Source organism: Acinonyx jubatus, chromosome D3 (assembly GCF_027475565.1).
Source record: "Acinonyx jubatus isolate Ajub_Pintada_27869175 chromosome D3, VMU_Ajub_asm_v1.0, whole genome shotgun sequence".
NCBI lineage: Eukaryota > Metazoa > Chordata > Mammalia > Carnivora > Felidae > Acinonyx > Acinonyx jubatus.
Genome location: NC_069392.1, coordinates 58,517,961 through 58,530,771, shown reverse-complemented (window position 1 = coordinate 58,530,771; position 12,811 = coordinate 58,517,961). Strand labels below are relative to the sequence as shown.

The following is a 12,811-nucleotide window of genomic DNA, read 5'->3' as shown; positions in this document are numbered from 1 at the left end:
GATATAAAGCCAGATGTAAATACAGGCTAAGTAAGGGATTAAAAGCATAATTGGTGTCCCAGTACAATGAATGAGAAAAAAAAAAAAAAGATATAATTCAAGAAAATTTTCGGAAGAAAAGTAAAGACTAAAATATACAAGTTGAAAAAATATATATATCCCAGGGAAACCTGGTATGTATCACCCTGGATATAAATCCTGGGTACATTACTGGACTTAAGAGGTAAAGAAAGAAACCTAAGGGCATATAAGTCAAAATAATTTTAAAAATCAACTCATCTGTAAAGGCAGAAATAGTAGATTGGCTGCAAACCTCCTAAGACATCCTCAAAGTTAGAGACAGTGTTACTCATATTTTTCCAAAACTACACTGTTTATGCTTTCTTTTCTGCCAGAACTATCACATAGGTTCAAAGTCAGTTGACAGATACTTTCAAACTTTAAACAGTTTACTCAATTATGTCTTATTAAAGAATAACTAAAAAATACATCTTTATCCAACCAAAAAGCAAAGAGAAAAACATGTAAAAATAGATGGTGAATACAGAATCCATTTAAAAGTAACACAAACATGGGAACAATTCCCTGAAGATAGTGAGTGTCTAATTCAAGATCCAATGCCAGGTGCATGCATTTTGGGGTCAGGACTTCCTAGTCTTATATTCATGTGTGGTCACAGATATTTAATTTTAGCTACTATAGGAAGAACTTTGATCTCCACTTCAGTTTCCCTATTATCTATATTCCCCTTCTGTTGGAAAAGCCATGGGCATTTTGGGGAGCCACTAAAGAAAAAATTGATTTGGGAATATTTTTGAGTTGGGATTCAATGTGACATATTCATGTGATTAACTGTAATTTCCATGGACCAAAGTAGAACTACCTCCCACCACTCAGCATTACCAATATCAAGTTACAGTGTTGCAAAGCTAAAGGTCTTTTGTCAATGTAAATGCTTAAGCACCCAAAGTGTGTGAATAGCAAAAGACAGCAAGGTTGGAAAAAGATGGAGCTAGGTCTAGTTCCTGAAAAATGTTTTTCAATTATCAAACATTTTGTTATCATCACCTACTCAAAAAATCCATGTTTTCTCATATTCATAAAAGCATACATAATTATAAATGCACTATATTCATTTTTAACATTTTTTAATGAGAATTGTGTGAAATAGAAATCCTGTGCATGCAGAGCATTAATCTGTACCAAGGCCAAAATCAGTAACCTGTTTGTGTGGGAACTCATACCCTGGATGGTGCCTTAGTGTACACAGTGATATATCTTGCCCTGATCTCTGAGGGCTCTGGATGAAATTGTGTGGAAAATGGCCACTGGTGCAGCAAATAACATACAAAGAAAACATGGATTAATAAGCGACTTTACTTTTTAAGAGTGTTTAATCATGGTGCAAGAAAAGGTAAATGCTCTGAGATTGTAGAGCTTATTATAAAAGAAAACCCAATAAAGATTATCCTACATTTTATAAGAATAATATAATTTTGCATACCATTACCAAAAACAAATTAGGAAGCTACAAGGAACTTTTCTAGCTGTAAAAAAATCAATTGACCACTCTAGAAAAGAGACTGAATTATATTTTTATTGATATTATAGAAAATATTACAAAAATCAATGTCACATGAAAAGGTCATCAGAATGTGCAGCCAAAAGAAAAAAATAAAGGAATAAACATATAAACAGACAGGTGTATCTGACTGTTAATAAAAAATACGCAATTTCCCTAGATTTGGAGAAGGCTTTATTTATTTATTTTTTGATATTTCTAATTTGTTGTGATTCCTCAGTCAAAAGAAATAATAGTTTTCTTTAACCTATTTTCTCAATTATAGTTTTCTATTTTTTTAATTAAAAAGAGCCAAATTGTTCAAGCTCTGGAACCCATCAAACCCAGATCTATCGTTGGCTTAAGGAAAAATACACTTTACATAATATAAATGATGTAGAAATAAAAATATACTAATGAAACAAGAGAGGTGTGAAATGGTCAGATTCTATTTAAGCAGGGTGACTCCTTTGTCATTTTAGATAGGTGATAGTCCACAGACATTTTTTTAAACCTTATAACTAGGTAATATGGGTATATTATTGAAACTTGCAGATGTAACAACTCAAATATTTATAAAAATATACAGATACAAGTAAAGTTTAAGGAAGAAAAAAAGATCTGTAAGAACGAAAAGAATGGTTTATTGACCTCTGTTTCATGGTATGGGGTCTTAATAATCATTGATAAAGTTAAAAAACCAAGACAGAGGACAGGATATTCTTGAATTGCTTATTTTAAAATCCTTAATATTATTTTCATATACACTCCTTAAACTTCATGTAATTTATGACAATACTAATTTTGGAGGGTGGGCAGGAGAGCATGGGAATAATAGAAATTTATAATTCCTTGTCATTCATGTTGGGGTTCTAATAAATACTCCTTGATAAAAAGGAATATTAAAGTTACAAATGAAAAAAAACAGATTGAAAATACACAAACATAAAACAAGAGAAAATACATATAAGATAGTGACATTAAGGTGTTAAGAAACAGAAAACTGAAATGTAATAAAAGTGAAATTTTATATGAAAATTCCTTTAGAAAGTAAGATAAGAATTCAATTTATTAGAACCCTTCTTAATCTCATTATAAAAATCTAAGTTTTCACAAACAATAGAAAGTGAGCTCTTTCCAAATTTATGGGGCGGATCTGGCAAAATAATCCCTGACTAGTACCATATTTTGCAAAGTGTTTTATAAACTTAGGATTTAGAAATCCTTCAGAATGAGTACATTGTGTGCATATTTTCGGTGTGTGTGTATCAGAAAGAAATTTTTCTCTGAAGAAAGATGTTTTTCTTAGCTGGCTTTCTCAGAGCAATAAAAATTGGATTCTGTGTATAGTTAGAAAATAAATAAGTAATTGCAACTATTTGGAAATCTATCTATTGAGTAAAGCAGAATGAACACTAACCATGCTTGGGGAGTTGGTTCTAGGGCTGATTGAACAGCCATTTTGGAACCAGTATTAGCCTCTGACAACAACTGGGCAGAAGTGTGATTAGATTTGGGTGTAGAGAGAAGTAGAAGGATGAATAGATAACCCTCCCCACCACCACCAACCTGTGCCTCAAGAAACACTCATTTTTGCACCCATGACATAACTTCACGATGACTGTCCTATCACACCCACTTTGAAAAATCCACATCAAAGTCAATGCAAACAGACAGAAACATTCACCTTCAAAACTCTTGAACTAAATCACAATCTGCAGGGCGATGTGTGGGGGCAGTCGTCTATTTATTTCCAATTACTTGAGAATAGCAAGAAAAATTTGCTTCCAATATTCTTGCACCCCAGCTGCTCGTCAGCTTTCTGGGACGTGACATCGAGGGTCATTAATGCCAGAAGCACTTGTTTTCCAGGAGAACTGACTAAATGTTTCACAGTGCTGGCTGCTGTTGGCTCAGCTGCTACTTGCTCTGGTTGTACTTCAATTTCTCTTTTCATTTTAGATTTTGGTCTCCCTTTTTTCCATTATACTGAGTAATATATGACTCTGAATGATGTGTGTAATAGGAAACTGATGTTATATGTGTACTTTATTGACACTGCTGCCCAAAAAACGGCTTAGCCTATATCTCTAAGTAGTGCAATTTATTGTTCACTATCCCCCACTCACCTACATATAATGGTAAATGAGAGAGGAGAGTGAAGGATTGTAATTTCAACTTTTTCCCCAAACACTTAAAAAGAACTGAACTTCCAATCATTAAACTTGAAGCAACCTGTTCCTTCCCCCAGGACTTTGGGTCCTGAAATAAATGTTTCACTGCAACACAACTGTCCACTGGCCTTAGGGTCCCCTGTTTAACCACATGTGAACAGTTGGGAGCTCAGTTATCATGGTCACATTATCCAAATGCCAGAGACTTCTGTCTGAGAATATCTCTACCCCCTTTACTAACAAAGCAGAGTGATCCATCCCTCCTTCCACCCAACATAGAAACTTTTTTAAAAGAATTTGTTTCATGTTTTATTTTAGTGAGAGAGAGTGAAAGAGAGCAAGCACAAGATGGGGAGAGGGGCAAAGGAAGAGACAGAATGTCAAATGTCAAGCAGGATCCATGCTCAGCACAGAGCCCAATGCAAGCTTGATCCCATGACCCTTGAATCGTGACCTGGATTGAAAGCAAGAGTCAGATGCTCAGCCAACTGAGCCACCCAGGTACCCCTCAACACAGAAACTGTTAAACATCCCAGATTGGCCTACAGAAATGTTGAATCTCTGGAAGAAGAAATTCTGCAGATTAACATTAGAGGCAATTGCCATTTTGTGCTTTCAGTTTGCAGTTATGAATTATGATGTGCATTAACTGCCTAATGCCCATCAGTGTCCTCCTGGCACAGGACATATGACCACTATTTTCCAATTAATTATATTTTATATAAATAATGGTTTGCTTATGTGCTTACATAGTTGTGTGAGAACAGTCAACTGACTTATTTAATTAGAATGTATATATTGCCATTATCAAAAATGTTTGATAAACAAAAATGTAAGTGCAAGCACTGTTTAACATTTTGCCAAAAATAAAAAAAATGTATTTTTGTGTATATCAGAGAAAACTGTAATGTCTGGTAAAATTAGAGTGAGAGAGAGAGAGAGAGAGAGGGAGAGAGGGTTGGTCAGAAAAGGCTCATATGAAAGAGGGAAATTTCACAATAGGAGGAGTCAGTCACACAGGGGTGGTGACACAATGGGTGTGAAAGGCCTGAGCAGACAGGGCTCAGAATACTCAAGATTAGCCCAGGAAGGTAAGGAGAGGCTGCCTTCAAGAAAACACACCAACAGCCTTGAACTTTGCCTTTGGTGAAATGAAAATCCATAGGGATTAGGCAGAGGACAATTGTATTAAATAAAGAATTAGGTAGTCTGGAGGTAGAAGCTGATGGTGGGGAGAGGAGAGGATGTCTTATCGGGCAAGGAGTGTTTTACAGAAGTCTAGATAGGAGCTGATGAAGACATTTCCATCAATAAAATGACAAAATATTTATGTAGACTAAAATGCCAACCTACTCTGTGAGTCTCTGGTGGAAGAGATGGAGAAGTGTCTGTTGAGACCAGATATATTAGCACAAGAATATATAGTATTGATTATAGATTGACTATGAGGAATGATAGTGAAACATATTTCAATAGTCTCTCCTAGGATTCATCAATGAAGCAAAATGTACTGAAGTAGGAAACTCTGAAGAAATAAAATTGTGAAGTCAGCTTCAAAGCGCATTTTTATACCGCTACTTAGTTGGAGATGCCTCTGAGATATCTTCACGATGTTGGAAATGTAAATCTGAGAGGTTCTGGCACATAGATGAAAAGTAGATATAAATGTTATTTGTTGAAAATGTTATAAAATCTGTCTTATTACCCTTATTTTATACATAACAGAGTGGGGTTTGGAAATGTTTAAAAACTTGACCAAAGGCAAAAGGCTAGCAATAAGCAAGCTTTCGGAGCCCAAAGCCAACTCCTCATCCCATTAGGACTTCCACAGCTCTTACTGTAATGTTTTACACCTATGTATCAACAATTGATGTTATCACCCAATGTTTTACCTTTGTTTCAATCCTGTCACCCCAACAAATAAGTTTAATGAATAAAGGGACCACTTCATAAGGATAAATGATGTTCTGCATAGAACAGTGAAAAATAATAGGTACGGGCTAAATAGAAATTGATTGATATCTTGAAATTATGTTTATTTTACATTTTTCCCATCAGTGGAATTACAGAATACCTAGTCAGAATGTACTCTATTCCATGAGAAATTCTGTAGTATTCTGAAATTTCACCAATATCACAGATCATCTTCTGTGTACAGATCATCTTCTATGATTCTTTGATACAACTACTTTCATTCCAGAGTTCTAAATCATTGTTTCATTTGTGAATTGAGTTCGTTAATGTTCCCTTTCATATAACAGGTATATATATTTTCAAAGTCAGTTTGTTTAGGTCAGATATTCTTCAGATCTCCAGACCAAAATGAATTCATTCAACTTTTACTGAATATCTACTGTGTCTGGGAATACCGTTAAGATGTGGTAGAGACAAAAAATAAAAACTAGTGATAAGAAACTCAAAACTCAATAGGGAGAACATAAAAATATGTAAACACACAGTGATCCCATTCTCTTTTCTAAGGATTTCTTTAAAAAAGAACATGATTTATAATTCTGGATAACGAAGGTGAATCTTCTGGGCAGCTTCCATGAAAGCATTCTTTTTGTTCTATAAAGGAGATACATAGGCAAAAGATGTTCTCTTTTTCTAGACTTGTACGTGTTTGGATTTGAGGCCTGAACCCATGTCAATCATCAGGTGGCACAACAAAGATGGGAGAATAAAGAGACTGAAATGACCAGGGTTCTTGATATTATTACTGACCTGCTGAATTCACTAACTCTGGAGCTCCCAACCTTTAGATACTGTTATGAGGGATAATACATTTCCTTTTGTTTAAGCCATGCTGACTTGCATTTTCTTCTTATGTGTGCCATCAACTGTAAATCTGGTAAATGCTATAATAAAATGCTACTGTAAATCTGGTAAATGCTGTAATAAAAATCACATGGTGTAATGAAGGTACAAAAAGGGAGGTAATTCTTTCCAGAATTGTGGCAAAAACTTGAGATTTCAATATCAGTCTTTGAAGTCCTAAATTGGAAGTCGCTATGGCATATCCGGGTATAAATGTTCTACAGGTCATTTGTTATTTAAGCCTAGAGTTAAGAAAAGAGCACTGGACCAGAAACACAAAGATTTGTAAGTTTGGGGCATGTATTTTGTAGTAACAGCCTTGATGTAGATGACATCTTTCAGGTAGAATTGCAGAGAATAAAAAGTAAGAGGACACCTTAAAGAAAAATGAGAAGTGTCAACATACAATCGATGGATGATCAGAAGAAGAGGAACCTAGAATAGAGACTAAGAAGAAGCCACAGGAAGATGGAAAGAAAGAAAAAGAATGAGTTGTAACACCAAAACTGGTATATAAATGGATTCAAGTGGGGGAAAATTAATCATCAGCAACAAATACATTAAAATGCTTCAGAAATATAAATAAACAAACATTGCTTATTGAAGTTAGTTTTAGGATTGTGTATCAGTTACAAACTGTGTTTGGCTACATAAACAGATATCTGTTGATCATGTTACAAATTTAAGAAACAGAAGGTTTTAAGAGTCCTTCAGGGGCTTCACAACCTCATCAATGTCCCCGGCGCCTTCGTGTTTCATTTTCTTTACAAATAGTTTTTCATAGTTATGGTCATATTATGATCACCATGTGGCTGGTCCACCTCCAGCCTCACATCTACACTACAAGGAACAAATAACAAGGAGGAAAGTTCAGCACTTTTTTGTTTGTTTGTTTGTTTGTTTGTTTAATCAGCAAATGCATCTTTCCCAGAAATCCTCTGTAGACTGCTAATTACAGTTTCAAAGCTGCAAAGGAATAAGGGTGATACAGTTTTGTTTTGTTTTGTTTTTATTAAGCTGGCTCACTATTGTCCTAAGCATTCTCTCTCTCTAAAAAGAAGACAGAAATGGGTAGTAGACAGACAACTCTCAAAAACTGCCATGGATCTCATTTATAATCTGAGTGAGAATGGTTTCAGAGGTTGAGTGGAGGCAAAAGTCAAATTTAAGCCATTAGAAGGCCAGTGGTAAAAGCAGGCTTGGGCAGGAAGTTTGCTTGAAAAGGAAAGGAGATATGGGGCCATACAAATAGTGTTGTGTACATTCCTATTAATGTTCACATGTTTGGGAAAGGACCCCCGGATACCTCCAGTTTATGCTCTTTTGGCACCTGCAACTTGAGTAGACATTCAACAAATGCCTGTGGAATTAATGAGCAGCATTGAGATTGCTGATTTGGGGGGGTCAGTCTCTAGTCTCCTTACCATAAGCGTGAGGTACATGAAAGAGAATGCTTGAAATGGGACTGAAATGTGGGAAGGTACCAGATCAGGCAAGCCCTGGTAAGGTTTCTTCTGCATTTTAACATAGGAATCTTGAGAATCACTGAATGATCTATGCTTACATGGACACAATCAAATTTGCAGTTTAAAAAGGATTCGCTTTGGGCTGGAGGTAGGGCTGAAGGTGTGTAGTCAGAATGGAAGTCAAGAGCAATAGTCTAGGCAACAGATGTGATTGCTTGGACTGGACTGGTGGTGGTGATTGGCACATTCCATGTTCTTTATTATTATCTAATAGAAATATTAATAAATAACCCACTTTATTGCTGTCCTTGTGCCTCACATAATTCTAAATGCTTTCTCTTATGTGTATTACGTATTTATATCTCCTCCCCCATCCCAAACCCTTGGAATAAATGGCATACATTCTAGTCACTGAGACGTTGCTGAGGACTTAGCAGCCTCCCCTTGCAACCTCCATATTTCCCAATGCTCTATACCCCCACCACTCCTGCCTGCCTTCTCCCACTGCTTTCTGCAGTTTCCACCGAGGAAAGGGAAACTTATTGTACATTTGTTATCCCGAACCTCCACTCTTTTGACCCCTTTGACGACGATCTGCTTCCTGCTGGCACTGAGGATTACATCCTTACAAGAATTCAACAGAGAAATGGCAGGAATACCCTTACACTGTCCAAGGGATCACTGACGATTACAATAAAAAGAAAGTAGTGAAGGCGTTTACGAAGAAATCTGCCTGCAATGGTACTGTAATTGAGCTTCCACAATATGGAGAAGTAATTCTGCCACAGAGCGACCAGCACAAGAACATATGCCAGTTCCTCGTAGAGACTGGACCAGCTAAAGATGACCAGCTGAAGGTCCATGGGTCCAAAGTGCTTTGGGCTCACTAAAACTTGACTGAGGATATCCTTGCAATGAGTAGAATTTCCCTTCCATCCCCTGTCACAAATTTGAAAACCCAACAGCTTGTATAATGTAAACATTTAGGGTCTGCTTTTAACGTAGACTAGCACAACTCATTCATGCAATAAACTGAAGAGAAACTTGCTGTCTAGTCTTGAAGTCCCTCAATTAAACAGAGGGCAAGCAGGAGGCACCCAGCAGTGTTTGGCCTAAAACCAAGCAGTTACAAGATATTTCAGTCAAGCCTAGAGTCCCAAGATCACAGATGGCCATGTCTGACCAGAAGCTCCTCGGCTCTCCCTCTTCAGAGTTCCCTGCCCTATGAGGGACACCATGGGCTGTTTACCACCTGAACAGGTGAACAGGAATGTTCACCACCTAAACAGCCCACAGTGAAGCTGAGAGGACAGGATGGGGTAAGGCAAGAACAGCAGCTGTATGATTACAGGGAGTCATTGGTAGTCAAAGAAAGATCCCTGGGGTCTCCAACCTGACCAGGTGGGCAGAGCTTGGAGCGGCCACCTTCCCCCTAGGAGGGTGTGATACTGCCTCTGGCTTGCCACCAAGGTCTTGTGACCAGACATGTCCTAGCTAATCGATGTCCAAACACCAGAATATGAGGTGAACCTTCTATCAGAGTTAAACTTCTGACAAGGGGACAAACTTCAAACCGATATATCAGTCACGTAGCCAGCTGCAGAGCTTGCAACTTACCAGCAATAGTGGCCCAAAGCCATGTGAAGTAACAGACTGGTGTTTAGTTTATTTTTTCCTTCAATTTTAATGTTATATAATGTATTTAAATCCTTATTTAAATAAAATTTGTTTTCAGGAAAAAAAAATGGCATATAGATGATGGAGCACTGCAGGTACTTGCCCAAGGTCACAAATCCGGCATGTGGCCGAGCCAGGTTTTTAAACTCATGCCTACCTGGGAGCAGAGCTCACACACTCACCACACATGCTCAGCAAGGTCGGACTGTGACCGAGAGGCTGGTCTCTTTGTAGCCCAGTGTACAAGTTAAAGCCTACAAGTCTGAGCTGGACTATCTGTGTGCAAGTCCAACCTCCATGCTTCCCTCACTGTGTGAACCTTGGGAATTATTTACCATTCATTGCCTTAGTTTCCTATTGTATAAAATGGGGATGGTAATTATAACATCCAAGTCATTTAGTTGCTATAAAGATTAAATGAGTTAACATTTATAAATCCTCACCTCAAAATAAGCATGGCTTATACATAGAATGTTATACATGTTTGTTAAATAAAATAAAAATTTCAAGGTATGGTAGACATTGAAACCCCTGTGCAAATATTACTTTGATGTGCTCATCTATTCAGATATTTTCTTTTCAAATGGACATGAAAAATTAATTGTTCATTTGACTGTCCCCTCACTGTTTTTCTATGTCAATTTTGACTTCAGTTGCTTAAATCACTTAGTAGTCTCCCAAAATGCAAAATATTCAGTGCTCGTCTACAAAATTGTTATCGTGAAAGTCAGGCAAACACATATGCTTTTACTTTAATTGCTCATCCAGCTGAAAAAAAAAAGAACAGTTTGTCACTTATCTCAGATTATGATCATGTGAAAAGATCCAGAAAGAAAATACGTATAAGAGAAACAAACCTGCTTCGTTGCTTCATTTTTACTTCTAACAAACAGCAAAAGAAGTCCTCCCTTCTGAGGCTGTAGCAGTTGTAGTTGAACTCTGAAAATTGCACTTGATCATCAGCTATTGACACTATTGAAAAGTTTATCATTGTTGTTTTCATGTGCCAGGAACAGTGTATTTGCCAAACCAATCATGAGTCCAAGTGCAAGCAAATGGTAAAGGTACATATGACTACATGAGAGGCAGCCAGAAAGCAGTGGTATGGATGGAAAGCCAGGCAATCTAGATAGGACAGAATTTCAATACACTCAGCTTCATTGTGATGACTCAGGATTTTATCAGTTACTCAGAACTACTATTGGGCAGGCTGTTGGGCAGTTACCATACCCAAAGCTACAAGTGCCCAAGAAAATAGAAAGTTTTTCCAAAGATGCAGCAGGATTCTTACTTCTAATCAGGCTGTCTATCTGCAATGATGCTTCATGGGTCTGGGGAGATGGTGGTGGGTATCACCGAGACACTTTTTGTAGATAATTTTATACAGTTACAGTCTTGAATCACTCTATATCTCTTGTCCACATATACTGGTATCTTTTTGTCTTGGATTATTGTCACCATGGTGACAGCCATGCAAATAGCAACACTGAAAAGAAATTTAAACTTTTCTAACTTCACAGGGAAGGAAGACAGAGAAAGGAAAGTAGATGTAATGATTCGGGCATTTCCTGGTGCTTAAGCATTGAGGACTAGAGCCTACTGAGGACTAAAAGAAAACATTGTCAAGCAGACCAAGGGCATCCAGCTTAAAGAAACTGTAAAGCACAAGATGGGAATATTTTAATGCATCCTCCCTACATGAAAAGACTAGAGGATACTGAAGCTGAGAGATGGTGAGGTGATGCAGTAGAAAAAGGGCAGATTTGGATGAGAGTCACAGAGATGGTTGCCCTTAAAGAATGACCTGTTCAAAGTGGAAGAGTTCACCTGGTTCATTATGAGAGGTTCTTTCCCTCTCATAAACCAATAGGACTCCAAAGGACCCCAAAGCACCCATCCTACAAAATGGGGGCCATTTTGTTTACTTTGTGAATGTATGCCTAGGCAACAGACTTAAGAGCTGCCCCTGTGTCTAAATGAGCAGAGGAGAGAATTGGAAAGATATGGCAGAATTCAGAGAGGGAATAGGCTTCTTCACTATGCAAGAATGAGAAATTTCACCAAATATATACTTTAAAAAGTATCCAGGATTGAGCCATATCCCACCTCAGTAACAGAACAGGCTGAGTGCTATCAGAGCCATACCATACATTTGCCTTCTCCACTCTTTGAATCCAGATTCCCAGCTAAAGATTGTACTAGAGAGAGGAAAAGAAATGGGATATAAACTGAGTTGAAGATTAAACGTTTAATCAAGTGGCATTTATTCCTGGGTTGCAAGGGTGGTTCAATGTTTGCAAATCAATGTGTTACATCACACTAATAAAAGAAAGGATAAGAACCATATGATCATTTCAATAGATGCAGAAAAAGCATCTGACATAGTACCACATCCACTCATGATAAAAACCCTCAACATAGTAAGTCTGGAGGGAACATACCTCGGCATAATAAAGGCCATATATGAAAAACCCACAGCTAATATCATCCTACATGGGGAGAAACTGATAATTTTTACTCTATGGTCAGGAACAAGACAGGGATGTCTACTCTCACCACTTTTATTCAACATAGTACTGAAAGTCCTAGCCACAGCAATCAGATAACAAAAAGACAATAAATGGCATCAAAATTGGTAAGGAAGAAATAAAACTTACACTATTTGCAAATGACATGATATTATATAACTAGAAAGCCCAAAAAACTCCGTCAAAAAACTGCTAAAACTGCTAGAATTCAGTAAAGTCACAGGATACAAAATCAACATACAGAACCCTGTTGCATTTCTGTACACCAATAATGAAGGAGCAGGAAGAGAAATTAAGGAATCAATCTCATTTATAATTGCACCAAAACCAAAAAGATACCTAGGAATAAACCCAACCAAGAGGTAAAAGATCTGTACTCTGAAAACTATAAAACACAAATGAAAGAAATTGAAGACAACACAAAAAAATTGAAAGACATTCTGTGTTCACAAACTGTAAGAATAAATTGTTAAAATGTCTATACTACTCAAAGGAATCTCTACATTTAATGCAATCTCTATCAAATTACCAACAGCATTTTCCACAGAGCTAGAACAAATCATCCTAAAATTTATGCAGAACCATGAA

At 37.1% G+C, this 12,811-nt stretch overlaps 1 pseudogene; it reads left to right on the top strand.

Moving 5' to 3' along the window:
- The first annotated feature begins 8,483 nt into the window (after window positions 1-8,483).
- On the top strand, window positions 8,484-8,908 carry LOC106967502 (eukaryotic translation initiation factor 1-like; annotated as a pseudogene).
- The last annotated feature ends 3,903 nt before the right edge of the window (window positions 8,909-12,811 follow it).